Below are 22,136 nucleotides of genomic sequence, written 5' to 3'. Positions count from 1 at the left end.
GGTGGACTGAATTGTCTTCTCAAACGGATGCAGGCAGGAGGACAGTCATGGGTGGGCTCAGACAGGGCAGCCTCTGCAGTGACCACAGCCAAAAATTGAAAGCACTCATCCAGTCAGGCCATCTGCAGTGCTTGCAGGACTTCAGTTGTGCTGCATATGCAAGGCTCGATTGAATTTTGCCATCAAAATGGAGTTTGGTGCTCTCTACATGGCTCAAGCGTTGCTAATTTTGAATTCTGAAATTTAGCTTAGAATCAAGTCTGAGTTAGGACATCTGTGTTTTATAAAACATGTGGACAACTTATGCTGTGTATTTAGTGTGCAAAGCAGGCCCTCAGTGTAAATGGTGCTCTTCTGTGTGTCAGTTACTCATAAAACTCGCCTGAACACCCAGTTCTGCCCTTTTCCTCCTCTTGTCACTGCATGTCTCTGGACTTGAAAGGTATAAATTTGTGCATCTCCATGCTTGTCAGCTGCACAGATTTCTTTTGACCTTATGTTAATATTTCCATCCAAATAGCACAAAGATTTACAACTACAATGGTGGAAAATGCCTGTCCCCCAGAGTGTCAGAGTCACAAAGAAGATTTCTGTGTCAAATAGCGCTGGCAGGACACAGACACCACAGACTAAAACCCCAGAGTAGAGTGGTGGGGGGGCAGCTTGCTTTGACCTCCAGGCAAGCAGCGGAGCCCCCATGCCCCGGCCCCTGCTGAGTGCTTTCCGGCACAGAGCTCAGCTCAGTCACTTGCCAGCTCTCGGCGAGGTGGGATTCGCTTGATTTCTTCTTCGGTTTTTCCTTTTTCTTTACTTCCTTCCTTCCCTTTTCTTTTGTTCCTTCTTCCCTCTCTCTCTCCTTTCATCCCTCCTTCCCTCCCTCCCTTCCTTCCTCTCTGCCTTTATTCCTGTCTTCTTTTCTATAGCTTAGAATTAGAAGAAAATTAAATATCTTTCTAAGTTCATACAGGGAGAAGTGGAAAACTCACACTCAGACTTAGGTTCATCTCTCTCTCTACCGAGGACAGGGCCTAGAGATCCGCACCCACAGGGTGCCACAGGGCGCATCACTCCCCATAACACAAAGCACCGCTGTGCTGAGCACACATCATGATGCAGAGACCTGGCTCTATGAGGAATTTTCCTCTTTTGCAAACACTGACGGATGTGAGGGCCTTTCTAACACGGTTGCAGTAGGACCCTGAGGATGACCTGCTCCTGCTACTTGTCACTAGGACCTGGAAGCCTTATTTGATGGAAGGACACTGATGAGCACAGACAGATCTTTTCTCTGAAGCATAAGTAGTTCCAGGGCATTCCTTCCTCTAAATTTGCAACAGCATGAAAGGTAAGCTAGTAAAATACGACAAAGTGTGTTAAAGTGGTTATACGGGTGAGCAGGTAACAAATTTGAGGCGTTTTTTAGTGATTACACACACTTACCTTCTATGGTCCCAGTAGAACGGAAGGCACTGCGGTACCAAAGAACAATGTCGATCTTGAAAATGTTGTACACGCACACAGCAGACACAGCCACAAGTGCCAAGGCACCAAGCCCTCCTACCAAGTAAGCTCGAAAATCTGGAGCTACAAATGACAGCAAAATAATAAGAATACAGAGTCAAATATATCCTCTACTAATACAGATCACATTCTAAATGCCAAATGGAAATATATAAACGTCAATAAGGGCACTGCTTAAATGTTTCTTTAAAGTTAAGTAATAGGCTTGGGAGTAGAGTAATCTGATCTGGACTGTGAATTTTAGGAAAGAGATGGGTTCTTGGGAACCCAGGAGAGGAAAATTCCTCAGCGCGCTGGATACTGATAGCTGGTCCCAGCTGCATGAGGACCGCTTTGCAAACCCACATATCTGGGTTCTGCTACCTGCAAGCCTTATATGACAACACTAGACTCTCCAGGGGCCCAGCCCAAATAAGTTTACTGGGAGGTTCCCCAGGTGGTTCTGTTGCATGTTGGCGATTGCAACACTGTTACTGTTCCGACTGGTTCCCGGCCACTCAACACTGAGCAGCAAGGCTCCCATCACAAATAAAGGGCCATCAGCTGTCTTTCCTGGAAGCCACTGCTGCTGGCTCCACAAGACTGGCCGAGAGCCAGAGCGTCGCCCAACCCTCCCCGTGACAGAGGAGCCTGAGAGACATGGCCTCGGGCAGGGCGTGTGCACCCCTCTGTGCCCGAGGATCGTGGTGCCGGGCGATGATGAGCACAGCACGAGTGGCGGGCAGAGCCCAAGGAGCAGAACCAGTTCCTCTGGCACTGCAAGTCTGCAAAACACGCTTCTACGTGTCCAAGAAGAGGAACCACCCAACCGCCTGCGTGCCACAGCCCAGACCCTGCCCCGATGCAGGAGCCTCCAGGGTGGAGAGAGCTGGAAAAGAGGAAGGAGGAGGGAGGAAGAGAGAAACGCCCATCCTCGGAACCCACCTCGCACACCGCTTCCTCCATCGGCCCTTCCTGAGCCTCCCTCCTCACCAGAGGTGGGCGAGGAGGGGAAGGACAGGGATCCTTTCTTCTCACCCCCAGAACACTTTTATTTTTAAAATACTCATTAAGAGCTTATCACAACAGGCCCTAAGCCATACCATGCTGTAGGCATCTCAAGGCCCAACACTTCCTATTTGTTATCGTGTGTCTCTCAATACTTCACACAATAAAGCCAACAACTGAAACCACATTCGGTACCCCCCCCAAACTAAGTCCTGCTGCAGCCAGGTGAACTGCTCTCTACGTGGGTGCCTGATCGAATCCTGACCACTTTTTAGAACTTCTGGCTCCCAACCATGAGAGACCCCCCACCCCCTTGCTCTTTCCCAGCTTGTGATTCCTTCTTGGAGCAAAAATGCCACTTCTTCCTCTGGGAGGATCCAGGTCAGGCAAGTTTTAGTGTATATTTTAGAGATCTTGGTAGTGAAAACTGTCATGATAGGAAGATCATGCCCACAACATTTATGGGATTCTAAAAGCCCCTGGCAATAGACAGGAGAGATGGTCTGAAATTTCTGGGTTGATCATTCCTTGCATTCAGGAGTGTTGATACCTTCTGCTCTGTAAATGAGTTTAAAGATGATTAAATCAAATCAGGACATTGATGAATAAATTCAAAGGGAATAGGGGCTTTGAAATAGAAATAAATAGAAAATTCACTGTTGACATATATACCAGATGCCCTGGCATATATATAAAGGAGGTATTTGCCAGCTGAGTCCATATGGCTACCGCCAGCCTCCAACTGAGACAGTAGGTGAGAACAAGTAATCAAAGGAAATTCACAGAGGGGTACATCTGATCTAAACAACTTTCTAGTGATCCATTTCAGACAAACCAAATAAAATTCAAATCTGGATGTGTCTTCAACAAAAACAAGGAGGTCAAATGGAGAAGCTGGAACCATAACTCTGCCCCCAAGAAAACCAACAAGAGGCTTGAGTTTAGAGGATGATGTTCCTGAGAACTCAGGGCAAATAAAACAAAGCGCACAGGACCAAACACACTGCATGTGAGATTGGAAGTGAGTGTTGGTAGGAACAGAGATGAATTTAGTAAGCACAGCTTCTTAATCAGCCTAAAACAAAGCGAACAAAGGACCCCTCCCTCCTTGCACATGATTGACAGGTATTAGCTGGTGACAGCATAGTGCCTTGGAGCCAGGACGTGGTCTCAGAATCCTTCTGAACACAGATACCAGTAAGTCTGTACTGGCATGGAAATCTGCATTGGCCAACTTCAGTCTAGGTTAACAAACCAAGAGCTCCAACTTCTAGGTTGAGGCAGATTTCAGTTGTAACCACTTCAGGTCTTGTGGAATCTCCAAGGCTTTACACAATCAGCTTCCCCTCCTTTCCCTGGGGTGGACCCAGAATCACTCCCTCCGGGCTGAGCCAGGTTGCATTTCGGATGGAAGCTACTGCGGAGCGAGAGGGGAGGAGAGGCCAGCCGATCCTGCCCTGCTCCCTGGGTGAAAAATGATCCTGTCCTCACCGGCCTACCACACACTGCTGCAAAGGCCTCAAAGTCCCTTCCTTCATCAAAACACGGGGCCCACAGAGACCTGCCTTTGTCTCTGCTCCGATCCTCTGGTCTGCAGGGAAAATGAGAGAGAGAACTAAGAAATGAGTGGGATCAGGTAGACCAGGGAGACCCGGAAAGCCAAGCCAGGGCTTCCAGTTCATCCCAGGGATAAGCATGTGTCACTAATGCCCAGGCACGGGTGGCAGGGTGATAGCCACCCTGGGAGAAGATGACTCTACAATGGTCACCAGAATATATTGGACTAGAAAAAATCCTCAAGGCAAAGAAACCACTAAAAAAAATTGATATAATCCTCCAAATGGCACCTAATAATGTTAAGAACCAGGATAATACTAATAAAAATAAGCACTTTTTAAAGAATTCACGAAATGTCAGGCTGTGTGCTTGGTTTATAAAAGTATCTCATCAGAGTCTCTCACACACTGCTAGCCCTAGCAGTAAATATTGGTAAATCACACTGGAGAACAGTATGGCATTATTTAGAAAAGCTAATGACAGGCTCTCATCTGGAAATTCTACTCCGAATGATGTATCACAGAGGGACGCACATACTTGGATACCAGGACACATATACAGAAATTTTCATAGCAGCATTATTTGTTAAAAGTCCCAAACTGGGAACAATGCCAATAACCATATATTTATAGTAGAATGGATACATCATGACCTAGTCATTCAACAGAACAGGACTCAGCAATGAAGATGAATGGACTATAGTTACCTGCAGCATCATCGATGTGCCAACATACCCCACACACCTGAGCAAAGAAGCAGACATAAAAAGAAACATCCTGTATAAGCTCTTAACGCTCAAAAACAGGCCAAACTAAACTATTCTTAGGGATATCAGTGCAGATGGAAAAGCAAAGAAATGACTTTTTATTAGTTGTTATGTGATCCATATATTCTGTGTGTCCTTTACTATATGTATGTTATATTCCACAATTAAAAAGAAAGAAAATCCCAGTTGTTTCTCAGAACAATGCTTGAAGGAAGGTAGTGTTATGATCGTCATTTACAGACGAGGAAAAGCAGGCACAGAGAGGCTGCGTAACAGTTCTGAGTTCACACGGCTCACGCATGGCAAAGCCAGGATCTGATCCTAAAAACCTGGACCCTAAAGGCCTGGGTTGGAACCACTCTGCCACCTCGCTTGCTAGGGGGAGCAGGCAGGTGGGGATGGCTGCAGCAGGCAGGCCCTGCGTAGGAAGGCTGTGCAGACCTCGGCAACTGCAACTGGGTGGAGGCACGAGGGAAGCAGAAGAGGGCATCAGAGCGACCCCGGATTCTGAGCCTGGATAATGTGGAAGATATGGGGGTACCAGGAACAAACATGAAAAAAAACAGGAAGAGAACCCAGAGGTTTGAGAGGATAATATGCTTCCAATCTTTAGCCCAATGTGCCCGCAGTCCAGTACACAGCTGCGAATGCAGGCTGCCACGTGGGAAGAGAGAAGAGAGCTGGAGATCTGGAATTTGCACCTGCACAGGGTTGACAGTGATACCATAAAAGGAAGGGAGATTAGTGGGGACGAGGATGCAGAAAGAAAACAGCACCAATGCTGGGACTTCAAGAATCACTGTGGGGTGCCATAGAGAAAGATGGGATGCACGCAATTGACTGGGGGAAAGTGATGGAAAGTGACTCTCCATGACAAGGAGAAGCCAGGGAGAAGAGCAAAAGTGGACAGTGGTGGCAGATGAGCCCAAGGCTCCTTCCACATGACGCAACCCAAGAGGATTCCCCACGGGTCCGGGGTGAGGAGAGGAGGGGCTGTGCTCACTCACAGTCCGGGCAGCTGGAGACAGAGTGACCTTGGCCCCCAGGTCACAGAAGCAAGGTGAGAACGTGCACACCTGGAAATGCTGGCTGCCATGGACATCTCCTTAATAGCCCCTGTTCTAAGGGAGGTGACGGACACTTATGTGGTTATGAGCTGAGCATGAGCAAAAACACATGTGCTGGCTCCTGTGGCAACCACTATATTTTGTATTAAGTTCTAGAAAAACATTTCTGATGGGACTTTAGCTAGATGCATGTGAACATGGGTTTAACTGATCTTTAAGGGACACTAGCAAATACAGGCCCTCTCTCGCACATAATTAGCCACACACACAAAAATGATATTAATAGAATCAAGAAAAAAAACTGTCTTGGTCAACCACATGGCATTTTACAAGGTAGTTCATACACTTCCCCTGGAATGTTATGAATTTAAAGTTGTTCTGAAGATTTTGATTTTACCCTTAACTGTCTATTCTCCAGCTTTATTACCTCTAATGGATAAGCTCTGAACAGGGTTAGGAGTGTAGTCTGTGTACACACAGTGAGTTTGAAGCTCTCTTGCTCAAATGTTGGAATTCAGCCTCATAGATAATTTTACAAAGTTACATGGTAAAAGTCTACATAAGCATTTATTTGTACATCCAACTATCTATAATAAATCATCTAAAAGGTGAAAATCACAAGCAAATGGTTGTAAAAGTTGAGCAATCAGGCTTAATAGCTTCTTAGAATTTTGATGTTTAAAATTTCCATGTACATTTATATGGCATTTTCTAAGTATACTGCAATAAAATCATAGCCTTACTCTGAGAACATTATCAGACACCACATCAGCTTTTCCCCAGATTTCATATTTAGTGTCTCTATTCAATACCACCCTGCTGCCTCACAAGGAGCGTTTAATACCATTTCTTTCCTGTGTTTCCTGGCCATCGTTTTGAACACACTGTATCCCACTGGAACCTCACCTGGGAGTTCTAACATGATGTATGCTGCAGACACTCCAGCACGGCACGTGAAAGGAAGGCCGTAATCCTCCATTCTTACTTCTAAGAAGGTTATGTTTACTGTGCACGAAGTGTGTTCCTGAAAAGCAGCACAGCTTCTATAAAAGAAAAGAGCTGATCATTAACCCATGAGTATTCACCCACATAAAATATTTACCCAACACGTTTCATAATCCTTTTTCTGGAGATCGAGTTTTTTCCTAGAGTACACTTTGGACCATCATTTTATGCTGCAAATATTTCACTGAGTGGCCCTTTGATGTGTGTAGATTGTGAGGTTGCAAATTTGCACTTTCTTCCAGACAGTGACAAGGAAGGGGGGCTCTGTTACTACAGACGCCCTCCACGGCCCTGAGAGACTTCCCTGTCCAATCTCCACATACAGTAACTCTTCTACACTGGAAGGGCCAGCACAAGTTCTTCAGCCTTCTGACTTTGTTAACCTTCTTTCTAGACCACTAATGATTATGCACTATCTCCCCCAGAAGTCCCAGGTGGGTGATTGTTTTGCTGTCTAAGCCTTGAAGGCCCAGGCTCATGATATGACTGGATGTCTATGGGACTAGTTTTCAGCAATAGCTGAAAAAAATGGATCTTACTGCTCTGAGGCATACTTTGTGTTTTGTTCCCTAACTAGGTTTTAGGAAGACTGATAACACGAACATGTCACACTGCTTTCAACCAGACGCCTGGCCATGCACAGGCCTGAGAAGTTCCTTGAAAGATGAAGCCAATGGGAGGGATAAGGAGGCAGTGAGAAGTGTCTAAAAAAGGCAGTAGTAACACCAAATTATTTTAGATGGAGAAATTCTTGCTAGTTTTTAGAGAATCCAGAAAAGCAGAACACCTACTCCAATCCCTCTCTGATTCATTTGGATTCATTATAGTAAGTATCCGCCAAAGTGTCATTGACTGTCCAGCACTGTCGATTTGTGTTGTCCCTGTGTCCGTTATGTTGCAGTCCATGACAAGGGTGGAGCCTGTAAAACCCAAATTCATAAATATTAAATGAAAGTTCTACAAATTTTCAAATTTGTTATCACTTTGCTTTTGAGGCTTGATTATCTTTTGATTACCAGCAATACCCCCCTGGGTCAATGTTAATCTCTTTTCTTCTCTCCCTGGACAGAGATCATGAGGGACAAGTGGCCTTCGGGGAATCTGCTGTAAAGGGATTCGCATATGCCGACAAATATCACCAGCTTCTGATGAGTGTTTTCCTCAACATCTGGCAACAAATACTACTTCTACTCCTAGCAACATTGGCAAAGAACTTGACAGTTTACAAAGTATTTTCTGCACATTTTCTCCTTCAGTTTTCACATCTTCAGTACAATCCTACAATGCAGGAAAAGGGGAGGAGTATTACCCTCATGTTACAGATGAGAAAATTGAAGTTCAGATACATTGAGGGACTTGCCCAAGATCACGCATTAATTAGAGGAAGAAGTGAGATGTGGACTCTAGGTTCCTAATCCCAAGCGCAGTGGTATTTCTACTTCATCAGGTATGACCCTTCCACCCTTATCCTGCCTCCACACATATTCACAAATTATATTTAATAAATCTAGATTTTCACAATTTTTCCCCATGAGCCTAGTAAATCCTAAGTTTCAAGGAGTGTTATTTATTCAAGGTGATTTTTTTAAAACTTCTTGTGAAATATAAGAGGTATAGTGAAAAGTATAGAATATAAGTGTAAAGTTAATGGATTATTATAAAGCAAACATCTACACCACCTTGGCTCCATCAAGACGATGGACATCGCCAGAACCCGGGAGCCTCTGCACACTCCTTTCCTACTTCCACTGCTCAGCAGTTCGTGAGAGTCATCCACGCTGCTGCACGTACTTACACTTCATTCAGATAATGGAACGTACTGCTGTTTATCTCTTCTGCTGCTATATACACACTTGAATTGTTTCTGGTATTTGCCTAGAATGCATAAGGCTCCTGTGAATGCTCTCATGCACTCTGCACATGTGCACACATTTAATGTATACATACCTATCCACCAGTAACACTGGTAGATGACAGATTATGCATATTTTCAACTTCAAACTGGTTCCTAAAGAGGTTGTACCAATTTACACTTCCACCAGCCATGTACAAGTGCTCCTGTTACTTTACACACTCAACAGTACTTGGTACTGCCAGTCTGTTTTGTTTTACCCACCCTGATGTGTACGGTGGTATCACACTATAAATTTAATTTTCATTTCCTCAGATTGTACCTGGGCAAGCACCTTTTCATATTTTTCCTGGCCATGGGGACAGCCTTTGTTATAAACTGTCTGTCCAAGTCATCTGTCTGTCCTTCTAGTAGGTTGTCTTTTCCTTATTACTTTGAAGGAGTTTTTCATAGATTCTGGATATGATACCTTTGTTTGCTTTTTTCACATATTTTCTTCCACTCTATGGCTTGTCTTTTCATTCCTTTAATGTTGTCTTTTAATAAACAGAAATTCTTATTTTGAATGAAGACCTACTTAGCAAGTTTTTCCCTCTCCAGTAGTGCTTTGTATGTCTGGATTTATATATATATCTTTTCTTACCTTAAAATTGTGGAAGTGTTTTTCTAGAAATGTACTGTTTTGACTTTCCTATTTAGGGTTGCAATCCACTGGAAGTTACAGTTGTCCCTCAATATTCATCTTCCACAGATACCAAAATCCATGGATGCTCAGGTCTCTGATATAAAATGGTTTAGTGTTTGTATATAACCTATGCACATCCTCCCGTATACTTGAAATCATCTCTGGATTACTTGCAATAAGTGACACAGTGTAAATGTGATGTAAATACTTGTCATCCTGTGTTGTTTAGGGTATAATGAGAAGGAAAAAAGTATGTACATTTTCAGTGCAGTCACAACCATCCATTTATTTTTCAAACATTTTTGATCTGTAGTTGGTTGAATCTGCAGATGTGAGACCCGCATACACCAAGGGCCGACTGTATTTTTACAAACGGTGTGAAAAGGGGGTCAGGTTTCATTTCACTCAAGATTACATCCAATTGTCCAGGACCATTTATTGAAAAGATCACACTTCCCCTACTTCTCTGTGCTGTCTTGGCCAAAATCAAGTCTGTATGTGGGTCCAGGTCTAGACCTGCAGTTCTCTTTTGTTATCTATCCTTGAACCAGCAGTAGACTATTTAAATTATCGTAACTTTGGGCCGACCCCATGGCTCCCTCAGGAGAGTGTGGCACTGGGAGCACAGCGGTGCTCTCGCCGCGGGTTCGGATCCTATATAGGGATGGCCGGTGCGCTCACTGGCTGAGCGTGGTGCGGACGACACCAAGCCCGGGGTTGCAATCCCCTTACCAGTCACAGAAAAGAAATAAAAATAAAAATAAATTATCATAACTTTCTGATGGATCTTTAAATCTGGTAGTACAAGTCTTTCCATCTAATTCTTCCTCATTAAAAGGATCGTGACTATATTCAGTCTTTGCATTTGCTTATCAGTGTTATGATCAGCTTATCAAATCTGCAGTAACTACAATCTGTTGAGGTCCCCACTATCGTCGTCTTCAACACAAAGGGAAAATGTTCAACAGTTCAGTACCAGACGTGATGTTTCTGTAGGTGTAAAAAAAAAAAGACATTTAAAAAATCAGATTATAGATTCCTAGTCTTAGAAGAGTTTAAGAATTTCTTCCATTACTAGTTTTATGAGTTTATTTTTTGAAAAATAATACATTCCTGAATCAATTTTTCTAAATAACTTTTTAGTGTCTGTTGAGAGGTAGATGTATTATTTTTCTCCTTTAGTTTGTTGATGTGGAATAAAAGAATGAACTTTCTAACATGAAACAGCTTCACGTTCCTGGAATTAATCCGATTAAGTCACAATGTATTATCCTTTATGTATGTTGTTGAAATCAATTTGCTAATAATTAGCTTAGAATTTCTTCGGTAATGGGCCACAATAATCAACCACATTGTATATCGACAAAATAAAATTAAGAAAAAAAAAAAAAGAATTTCTCATCTGTTTATGAGATTGGCCTGAAATTTTCTTTGTGATAATGTCCTTATTGGGCATCGATGTCAAGGTTTTTCTGACCTAATAAAATGAGTTAAAAACCCTTTCCCCTTTTGCTACTCTTGGAAATAATTTGTTTAAAATTGATATTTGTCCACTACATATTTTGTAGAAATTACCAGTAAAGTCAATTGGATCTGGGATTTTGTTTGGGAGAAGATTTTAAATTTATTTAATAGCTGTATGACTATACGGAATTTTATATCTTCCTGTGTTAGAGTCTACATGCTGATTTTTAGAAATCTGTTCATTTCTTCTAAATTTTCAAATTGTTGAGAACTAAGTTTTCCAGAATGTTCTTTTATGAGCTTTTTTCAAATAAAATTATTTCTTTTTTTTCATAATCTTTTTAATGCCTGCATGCTCTGCGTTGATGGCTCCTTCTAACTTCAGTATGTGCCTTCTCTCTCAATCAGTCATGCAAAGATTTTTAAATATTGTTCCATTTTTCAGATAACCAACTTCTGGCTTCATGAATCATGTGATTGTATGTTCATTTTCTATTTCATTATTTTCTGTTATTACTTTTTTTAAAACCTTATTTCTTCTGTTTTCTTTGGATTTATTTTGTTTCTCATTTTTTATCTTCTAGAAGTAAGCTCTTAGTTCACAGATATTCAACCACTTTTCTTTTCTAATTTAGGCTATAAACTTTGCTCTAAGCAAATCTTTGCCTATCCCATCGATTTTGATGTAATCCTTTCATTAATATTCACTTTCAAAATGCTTTCTAATTTTATTGTGATTTCTATTTTAATCTATGGGCTACTGAGTTTTTTATTTAGTTGGTTTTTAAACCTATGTGGTTATTCAAGTTATCTTTTTAATATTTAACTGTATCTTGGTCTGAGAATATATATTCTATATGATTTCAATCTGTTGGATTTTGTCGAGACTAGCTTCATATGCGTATGGTCAATTTTATTAAGCATTTCATTTGTGGTTGGAGAGACTGTACAATCTGTAGTAGTTGGGCATTAGGCTCTATATATGAACATCAGGTTATTTATTAGGCATATTTTGTTAGTCATGACAGGGCATTTTGTTTGCTTGTTCTATAAGTTACTGTGAAAACTATGTCAACAAATTTCATTATTACTGTGGATTTATCAATTTCTCCCTGTAATTCTAAATTCTCTCTGTATATGTGTTTTAAGGCCATGTTATGTATCTACAAGTTCAAAATTGAACTTTTCATCATAATGAAATATCTCTGTTTAATGATGCTTTTGCTTTAAAATGCACATTAATATTAGTATAATTATACTGACATTATTTTGGTTATTGTTTATTCTGTATTATTTCCTACCCTATCATCTTCAAGCATCTTGTAAATAGTACAGAGATTTTTTTTTTTAATTTAGTATGACAATCTTTTTATTTGGATCATTTAGTCCATTTTGTTACTAGTGATATATGTTTGTTTAAATCAACTCATGTATTTTTGATGTGTTGCATTGGTCCTATATTTATCTTTTCCTTCATGCCTTTTTTGTTTGTTTTTTGGATTCCTTCTCACCTAGTTTTTGATTTTTTTATTCCTTTAACTCTGTATTTTTAAAATTACTATTCTTTTATGGTTACCCTAAGCATTATAAATATATATACTTGGACTTCTCAAAGTCTGATATTATTGATATTTTTACCCTTTTCTCAGATAATGCACAGTCCTTAGAACTCAATTACATTTACCCTTTTCCCAGCCTATGGTCAAATGCTGTTGTGTACCTTAATTTCATATATATTTTAAATCCATAAACAATCATTATTATTGCTTCATGTAGTCAAGATTCATTTAGTTTTACTCACATATTTACAGCAATATTTGCTTTTCCCTTCCTTTCTGCATAGATGATTAATCATCTGGAAGCATCTCCCTTCTGCCTGAAGAATATTCTAGTATTTTCTTTAGTGTATGACTATAATTGGCAAATATTGTCATTTTCACTGGTTATAAAATTAGGAGAGCTTTTCCTCTCAATATGTAGCCTTTATTGTTTCTGTTAAAAATTCAACCAGCAATTTTATTTTTGCACACAGAAGGCATTTTTCTTTTTTTCTCTACTTTTAAGATTATTTTTGGTTTTGGTTTTTTACAGTTTCACTGTGGTGTATCTAGGTATAGTTTTATATTTATTTATCCTGCTTGGGTTTCTTTGGCTTTCAGAGTGTTTGGATTAACGTCTTCTGTCAGTTTGGAACATTCTCAGCGTTATCTCAAATAATCTTTCCTCTACCCCCATTTACTCTTGTCTCTTATATGTGATTATACACGTTAGGTCTCTGTATCCTCTTTCTTTTAATCTCATCTCTATATTTCCTATTCTTTGTATCTCTGTGCTTAATCCCAGGTATTATCTCCTATATTTTACTTCATTAATTCTCTTTTCAAATATGTCATATGCTACTAAAACCTCATTGAGTTTTTGGTTTTGGTTATTGTATTTATTAGTTCTGGACATTTTATTTGTTCCTTTTCAAATCTGGTATGCTGCTATTTATAGTTTCCAGTTCTTTTTTGAAAATATCAATCAGGTCTTTCCCTTCCTTGAACACAGTAGGCACAATTTCTTTGAAAATACGTTATCTGATATTTCTATATCTGGAGTCCTGTGGACCCGTTTCTGCTGTATATGGTTTACCATCTAGAATTTACTGAGTCAAAAGTCAGACGTATTTTTGAAGGTACTGAATACATATTTGCATTGTCCTCCATACCAATCTAGTTATTTATGTATCTATTTAACAACTATTTACTGAAATTTACTGTGGTCTAGGCACTGCTCTCAGCGCTGGTGATAGAGCAGGGAACCAAACAGACAAAAAGCCTGTTCTTAAGGAGCATAGATTCAAACAGAATTAGAGATACAAAAAAACGTTTAAAATATGTGAGATAGTGATAAGTGCTTTCATGAATAATGAGAAAGTTAAGCAAATGAGGCATGATGGGGAGAGCGAGGCGTGTATTTTAATGCAGTGGTCGGGGCCCTGACGGAAGTGAGGGAACAAACCATGTGGCAGCTGGGGAAGAGCATTCCGAGCAGAAGGATCAGCCAGTCCCCAGACCCTGAGGTGGAGCTGTCCTCGAGGCATTCAAGGAATGGCAAGCAGTCCAATGCAGTCAAAGCAGAAAGGCTGAAGGGAGAGGGATAAAAATGAACTGGCAGGAGAAGCAAACCATGGAGGGTTATGCTGGGCATGGTGAGGACTCAGAATTCTATTCTGAGTGATATGGGAAAACTTTGGAGAGTCTTAAGCACACATTTTAAAGGAATTGCTCATATTCATTACCAGTAATGTATTAGAACACTATATCACCCTTGCTAATATTTGGTATTTTATATATATTTTTTAATCCTTACCAATTTCATAGACGAATATTTTTTAATGTCTTTCTTTTATTGCAAATGAACATTTTTTTTCTTATTTTGTTGGGGTTTTTTCCTTCTGTAAATTATTTGCCTCATTTAAGTTGTTCATTTTTCTTGATTTGTTTATATGTTTACATATAAGTGGTATTACCCATTTTCTGTCATCTCTGTTTCAAACATTCTCTGCTAGCTTATCATTTACATTTTAACTTTACCATTTTTCATACATACAAACATTTATATTTTTTATGCTGGTCTAATTTTTCTATCTTTTCATTTTGATTCCTTCCACTGATTTTATGCTTAGAAAGTACAGCATTCTGGTATTTAATAATTTTATAATTCTTACAGTTGCATAAGTAAATCCATTTCAATTTAGTAATTACATGAAATAAATACATCAGTGTATGTGAAAAGAACAAAGTCCTCATTAAGTTAATTACTTCAATAATGGTGTCTTAAGTGCATCTCTGAAAAGGGAGTTTGGTGCTTTAGAGCAAGCATGATGCTGAGGCTGCCCAATGGAAGGGCAGATATTTGCCCACACACATGAACTATAGTAATTGTGTCCCATGTGAAAACAGGCTTTATGCAGCCTAGAGGAATAATTATCAAAGCCAAAGAAAGCTTGCTGACATCAAGACACTGGCTCAGAGTAATTCAGAGGCAGCACCAGACACCAGCCTGTCTGGGAGTCTTTTGTGTTTCACTCATGTTGGTTGCAAGACATTCCATGGATATTTTCAAAATGAACATGTGCCTAAAACCAAAACATTTTATGGGCTATGTTGAATTTTACACTGCATGATTCTTAATAACATGTGTGGATATCTGTACTAGTTTTAAATTTTTAAATGGACGTTATAGTTTTTATTTTTTAAATTTTGAATTGTTATTTTTAAATTTTTCTGTGGTTTATGCAAAGATTTATTTATTTATTTGTTGAATCACAATTGATTATACATATATATATATATATATTTTTTTTTTTTTTGTCCTTTTTCGTGACCGGTAAGGGGATCACAACCCTTGGCTTGGTGTCATCCACACTGCGCTCAGCCAGTGAGTGCACCGGCCATCCCTATATAGGATCCGAACCCACGGTGAGAGCATCGCCATGCTCCCAGCACTGCACTCTCCCGAGTGAGCCATGGGGTCAGCCCAATTATACATATTTTGGGGGTGCAAAGTTGACATATGTTGATCAAATCGATATTATTAGCATTTATATTATTACAAATCATATTTATTCTTTTAATTAATTAATTAATTAATTAATTTTTAATTTTAATTTATCAATATACAATGTAGATGATTTTTGTGTCCCTTTACAGATTCCTTTTTCCCCCGTCCCTCTCCCCCTCCCACCAATCAACATCATATCTGTTCATTTGTCTTAACTAGCTCAAGGAATTGTTGTGATTTTTGTGTCTTCTTCCCCACCCCCCATTTGTTTGCATAATTATTTATTTTTAGCTCCTACAAATAAGTGAGAACATGGTATTTCTTTTTCTGTGCCTGACTTATTTCACTTAATATAATTTTTTCTAAGTCCATCCATGTTCTGAGCAAAAAAAATTAAGCTAGAGACATAATACTACGTGTTTAAACTATACTACAGAGCTATAATAACCAAAACAGCATGGTACCAGCATAAAAATAGACACATGGATCAATGGAATAGAATAGAGCAGCCAGAAATCAACCCATACACCTACAGCCATCTGATCTTTGACAAAGGCACCAAGTCTACACACTGGGGAAGCAACTGCCTCTTCAGCAAATGGTGTGGGGAAAACTAGATATCCATATTCAGGAGAATGAAACTAGACCTGTACCTCTCACTATATACCAAATCAACTCAAAATGGATTAAAGAATGAAATACACACCCTGAAACAATAAAACTCCTTAAAGAAAACATAGGGGAGACACTCAGGGAGGAGGGTTGGGTACAGACCTCATGAATATGACCTCAAAAGCACAGGCAACCAAAAGAAAAATAAACAAATGGGATTATATCAAACTAAAAAGCTTCTGCACATCAAAAGAAACATTAACAGAGTGAAAAGACAACCAACAGAGTGAGAGAAAATATTTGCAAAATATACTTCTGACAAAGGATTAATATCCAGAATATACAAGGAACTCAAACAACTTTACAGCAAAAAAGCAAGAAACCTAATTTTAAAAATGGGCAAAGGAGCTGAACAGACATTTCTCAAAGGAAGATATATGAATGGCCAACAGACACATGAAAAAATGCTTAGCATCACTCAGCATTTGGTAAATGCAAATCAAAACCACACTGAGATACCATCCCACTCCAGTTAGGATGGCTAAAATACAAAAGACTGAGAATGATAAATGCTAGCAAAGTTGCAGAGAAAAAAGGAACCCTCATACGCTGTTGGTGGGACTGCAAAATGGTGCAGCCTTTATGGAAAATGGTATGGAGGTTCCTCAGACAATTACAGCTAGATCTACCATATGACCCAGCTTTCCCCCACAGAGGAATGGAAATCATCATGTTGAAGGGATACCAGTACTCCAATGTTTACTGCAGCACTATTTACAACAGCCAAGAGTTGGAACCAGCCAAATGTCTATCATCAGATGAGTGGATAAGGAAACTGTGGTATATTTAGACAATGGAATACTACTCTGCTATAAAAAAAGACTATAGATTTTAAAGCATAGTACTGACAAACGATTGAACAATGAAGATTGAATTCTGATGCTCCTTCCAAAAGAAAGTGCATTCTGAGTTTAGAAAACATAAAAATGTTTTCATGGCACTCTTGTGCTTTTGTTTTTATATATACTTCTTTAGCTCATCAAAATTTAATTTCATTTCTGATGTGATCTAAGGAAGAAACTACATTTTCTCCAAATTTAATGAGTTATACTAACATATTTATTACATCTCCCTTTCCCTATACATCTTTAAATGCCACAAATCTTTTTTACTAAATTCTTGTAAATTTTAGGAATTATGCTAATTTGTTTATTTGATTTCTGTTGTTCTTTTACTTTCAGTCCTCTATTCATATGCAAACACCAGTATTTACTTGTTCTAGCCTACATTATACTTTAATATTTACAAGAAAATGTCTCTATTTCTTCTATTCAATTTTTTTTGGCGATTTCTAGCATTTTTGAGATAAATTTTAGAAATTCTTTGACAAGGTCCAGGACATTCAATGAAGTTTAATTGGTATTATATTAAACTTATGTATTAACCAAGGAGAAATAACATTTTTAATATTTTCCTCCCATTTAAGAACATTATATGGAATTTCATTAAAACATGTCTTTTTTCATGTCCTACCCTTAAAATGTTGTAATTTTTAAAAAATGTAGGCAAGACTTTCAAATTTCTTATTCAGTTTATTTCTTAATATTTTGTTATTTTTATTGAAATTATTAACACCATTCCCCAATTACATAATATATGATTATTTCGGGCATGTAAAAATGCTATTAGGTTTGAAAGTTTATTCTGTATTGAAATAACCTTATTAAACAATTGCTAGTAGTGGTAATTTTCTAGATAATTTTCTTAAAATTTCTAAGTAAATATTTCAGGATTCCGTCTGATCTTGGCCCTTGAGTACTTCTCCAACCTCATCTCCTCCTGTGACCTCCCTCACTCAGCATCCCTCCAGCCCAACTTGCCTGCTTTCCATCCTTCAGACACACCATGGTCCTTCTTGTTCTAGAGCCTTCACTTCTGCCACTTCCACAGTCTGGAAAAACCACGCCCATTCCATCAAACAGTTAATGCTTCCTGACTGTCAGCATCACTGTTATCAGGGACGTTTACCTGAGCCACTGCCTTCTCAATGGTCCTGGTCTGTTTGAGCTCATATTTTCCTTTCCTTCACTGCCTTAGTCTTCTTGGTAATTACACATCTCATTAGTGGATTATCTGATTAATTGCTGCCTCCCCTCCCTCTCAGGCTTAAACTTCATCAGAACAATAGCGATGGCTGTTTTCCTCACTGTCATGTTCTCTCTGCCTGGCACAGGAACCGGCCTTGCTCGGCACTCAGTAAAATGTCACTAAATGACCATCTGAAGATGAAATGCCCCAGCCTCCACCCCAGCTCAGACTAGCAGCACTCTTCTGGATACTGCGGCAGCCTCCTGTGTGGTCTCCAGGCCTTGAGACCTTCTTCAACGTTGGCTTCAACCATTGTCAAGACTGATCGCTCCCATCCCAATGCAGCCTTATCACTGTGCACTTGCACCCGGCCAAGGGCCCTTCAGCAGCCATGTGGTAAGGCTCAAGTATAAGTGGCCTCCTTGACCTTGCCACTGTTTAACTCTACAGCCCCAGCTCCCACTGCTCCTCATCTTGTTCTTACCTGTGCGCTAATGAAATTGGCTTTAGATCCAACATAAACCATGACGTCTTCTGACACTTCTACACTTTGACTTATGCTGTCCTCTCTGCCTAGAACCCCACACACACACTTTCTTGACTTCTACAAACCCTACTCATCCTTGAAAATTCATCTGAGAATTCATTTCCTCTCGGAATCCTTCAGTCACTTGCCTCCGTTGTGACTCCTGATTTTTTTTCTCACTCCCCAGACACTGTCTATAACTCTGTCCTTAGCACTGGTGTTAAAATGGTCCATTTATATCTCTCCATTCACTACTACCAGGCTGAGAGTTTCTCAATAGACGGAACAAGTATTTCATCTTTGAATTATCATTTTTGACACTGGCAGGTGTCATTATCTAACATAACCTTTGGCATATAACTCATCATAAATAAATGCTTATTGAACTGGCATAAAATATAGACTATTATACCTAGTGACTTCTTGAGGTATTTTTTATTTTACCTTAGAAATTCCACCTTTCAAAAAGTTCCCTCATCTACCAATGTAAGCCGAAAGTGTTATGATAGTCAATCACTTGGTTAATAAGTAGATCTGTGCCTAGTCTAGGCCAGGCACTGGGCTAGGTGCCAGGGATTCAACAGTGAACAAGATGAGGAACATGCTTATTTTCAGAAAGAGAACAGTCAGCAGAAAACCCAAGAGCATAAAAATCATAATACCTAATGCAATTAATTTTCTTGATTAAGGACTCTTAGCAAACAAAATTAAAATCAAAGACCACCGAAAAACATTTAAATCAAATGAGCAATTGCAGCAAAGAACACTGGAGGATGAGAGGAAGAGGACCCAAGTGGGTAGCACAGGGCTGGAGCAGGGAGTCGTTGGGCCCTACGGGTGAAGGGCCCTGGCCTGGATCTGCCTGCAGCCTGTCTCAGGGGCGGCAGGGATCCACCCATGCTGAGCAGATCCCCGAAGGAGGCCACACCATCAAGAGACAGCTCGAGTGGGTCTGACAGAAGTTGGAGACAAACGGGCCGAGCCCGTGGCGCACTCGGGAGAGTGCGGCGCTGGGAGCGCGGCGAGGCTCCTGCCGCGGGTTCGGATCCTATATAGGAATGGCCGGTGCACTCACTGGCTGAGTGCCGGTCACGAAAACGACAAAAAAAAAAAAAAGAAGAAGAAGTTGGAGACAAACGTGAAGGTGTAAGTTGAAGAAATATCCAGCCTTTAGTCCTTTCGATCTAGATGAATAAATGTAGAAAACAACTCTCTACTGAAGAAAATGCAGAAATGACATAGCAGGGGTTCCTTGTCCGTTGTGTATAAAAGGCAAAATGCTTGTCTGGTCACTGAAGGCCCGAGTTCTGGCCCTGTTTCTGAAACTAGCCAGCGTTGTGAACTTCAGTAAGTTGCTCCCCTCCTGGGCCTCTGTAAAATAATGGCTTGAGCTGAACTATTTTTAGGGTTTCTTCCATCCCTAAGATTCTGCTTTCAAACCTTGAGGGCATATGTTCAAGAGAACTGGCTACTCTGGGTCAAGAACTAAAGTCCCACGAGCAGTTGCTTATGCTGGCACCAGTCCAGAGCCCCTGACGTCTGCAGAGCCAGAGGCAGGGAGAGCAATGCTGAGAATGTCTGCCATTCACCGAACGCCTGCACCTTGTCAGGCACCGACGTACTCTCCAGACATGCTCTCATTGAATTTTCACAAGTAAACCAAGAGCTCTGAGAATTCTGTTTTTGCAGAGAGAAAACTGAGCTCCTCACGCCCTTCTGCCTCACTCTGTGTACCTGATTCTAACAGTGGCGGGGTGGAGAGCCTGCTAACATTCAGGAAAATCAAGATCAGGATCGCTTCTGCGCAAAGCCAGCCAGCTCACACAAAGCACAAGGAAGGCCCGGTGACAGACACGAGCACACTTACTGATGTTCACAGTGATGCCGTTTAAAACCACGTACTGTTTCCCCACATGCGTCAGTCTGGCTCGCCATGCATAGTTCCCTCCGTCCTCGGCTGACACATTCTGCACCAAAAGCTTTTTTTCCCGAGAAGTAAACCGCTCCCCTTCAATCTCTGTACAGTCCTAAAGAGAAAAAAAAATTTTTAAAACACCAAAATTCAATCCAATGGATATTTGGGGATACTAGTTACACCCCTAGTCAGCACCGTCCCATGAACTGTGGGAGACACAACAGGCCTGTGTGGTCCCTAGACCTTAGGTAATTTACAGTCTAACTGTAAGATAATAGGTGGGTAGGTAGATAGAGCTATGGACTGTCCCCCCAAACTCGCTGAAGCTTAACTCCCACTGTAACTGCTGAGGGTGGAAAATCCTGTTATGAATCGGTGATTAGATTGTGAGGACCATGCCGTGGTGAGTGGATTAATCCATTTGATGGCTTAATGGTGGTCATGGGCATGGTTCTGACGGCTTTAAAAGGTGAGCACAGGAGAAGTTCTGTCTCTTGCTCCTGCCTTTCTCACAATGTGATACCCTGTGTCATTGAAGTCACCACCAAAGACGGCCCTCATCAGATGTGTTCCCTGGGTTTGGACTTCCCAGCCTCTGAAACTGTAAGCAATAAATATTTTCTTTACAAATTACCCAGTTTCAGGTATTTATGTCATAAGCAAAAGAAATAGACTATTAGATAGACAGACAGATCGATAGATAGACAGATATACATAGCAGGAATTCCTTGCCCAGTCTCTCTGTGTCCACATGATTTGACAAAGAATATTTTACAGGCTAAAATGAGTGACACAAATATTAAGTCTAATAGGAACTGAGAGGACAGAGGCCTATGCAGGCTGGAAGTAAGACTTCCTGCAGGAATACTGTGCCTGGGTCATGAAGGATTTTGGCAAGAGGCCATGAACAGGCAGGAATGTCCTCCACCTACAGGGGCCCGTCTCTCCCAGTGGACCCCCATCTAGTGGCGCCAAGCCCCTTTGTCAAGGCTGCAAGTCCAGGTGAATAGTGACTGCTCCTCTGTGTTACAGGCTGTTACATCTTCTCCACCAATCAGGGGTTGGACTTTACCAAAATCCAAAGTAACTCTTCACCAACATCCTATTTGGAGGCCTGAACAATAGTCAAAGAATGCCAGCCAGGCTTAGGGAGAGCAGATGTCACAGAACTTCTCACGTCACCCATGCCTCCACTGCAACAGGGAACAACCTCACACCCAGCCAACTGAAGAACAGCTAGTCTGAGGAAGGCCTTTCTCTCTTGTCATCCTCAGCAGCCACCCAGAGGACAAGCCTCACCATCCTGCAGCCCTGTGAGAGACCCTGGCCATTTAATATAATAGATAAAACAAACATGTAAACCCCTAATTAAATAAAGATGTAATTGCCCAGGTATTGAGCTCTCTCATCACCTGGTCAATCACGGTTCAGAGCCATACTTCATTCTCCACCATGGAACAGTGTGAATGGATCCACCTTGCAGGGTAAAACTCAACAAATAAAGCCAGAATGAACCTTTGTTTATTTACAATGTGAAATATGG

At 40.6% G+C, this 22,136-nt stretch overlaps 1 pseudogene; it reads right to left on the bottom strand.

Annotated features, from left to right (window-relative positions):
- LOC134362663 (interleukin-1 receptor-like 2) overlaps positions 1 to 21,779 on the bottom strand; it is a 30,344-nt pseudogene extending 8,565 nt beyond the window's left edge.
- Positions 21,780 to 22,136: the final 357 nt, after the last annotated feature.

The sequence above is a fragment of the Cynocephalus volans genome, chromosome 14, assembly GCF_027409185.1.
Source record: "Cynocephalus volans isolate mCynVol1 chromosome 14, mCynVol1.pri, whole genome shotgun sequence".
NCBI lineage: Eukaryota > Metazoa > Chordata > Mammalia > Dermoptera > Cynocephalidae > Cynocephalus > Cynocephalus volans.
This window is presented reverse-complemented; position numbering and strand designations above follow the sequence as displayed.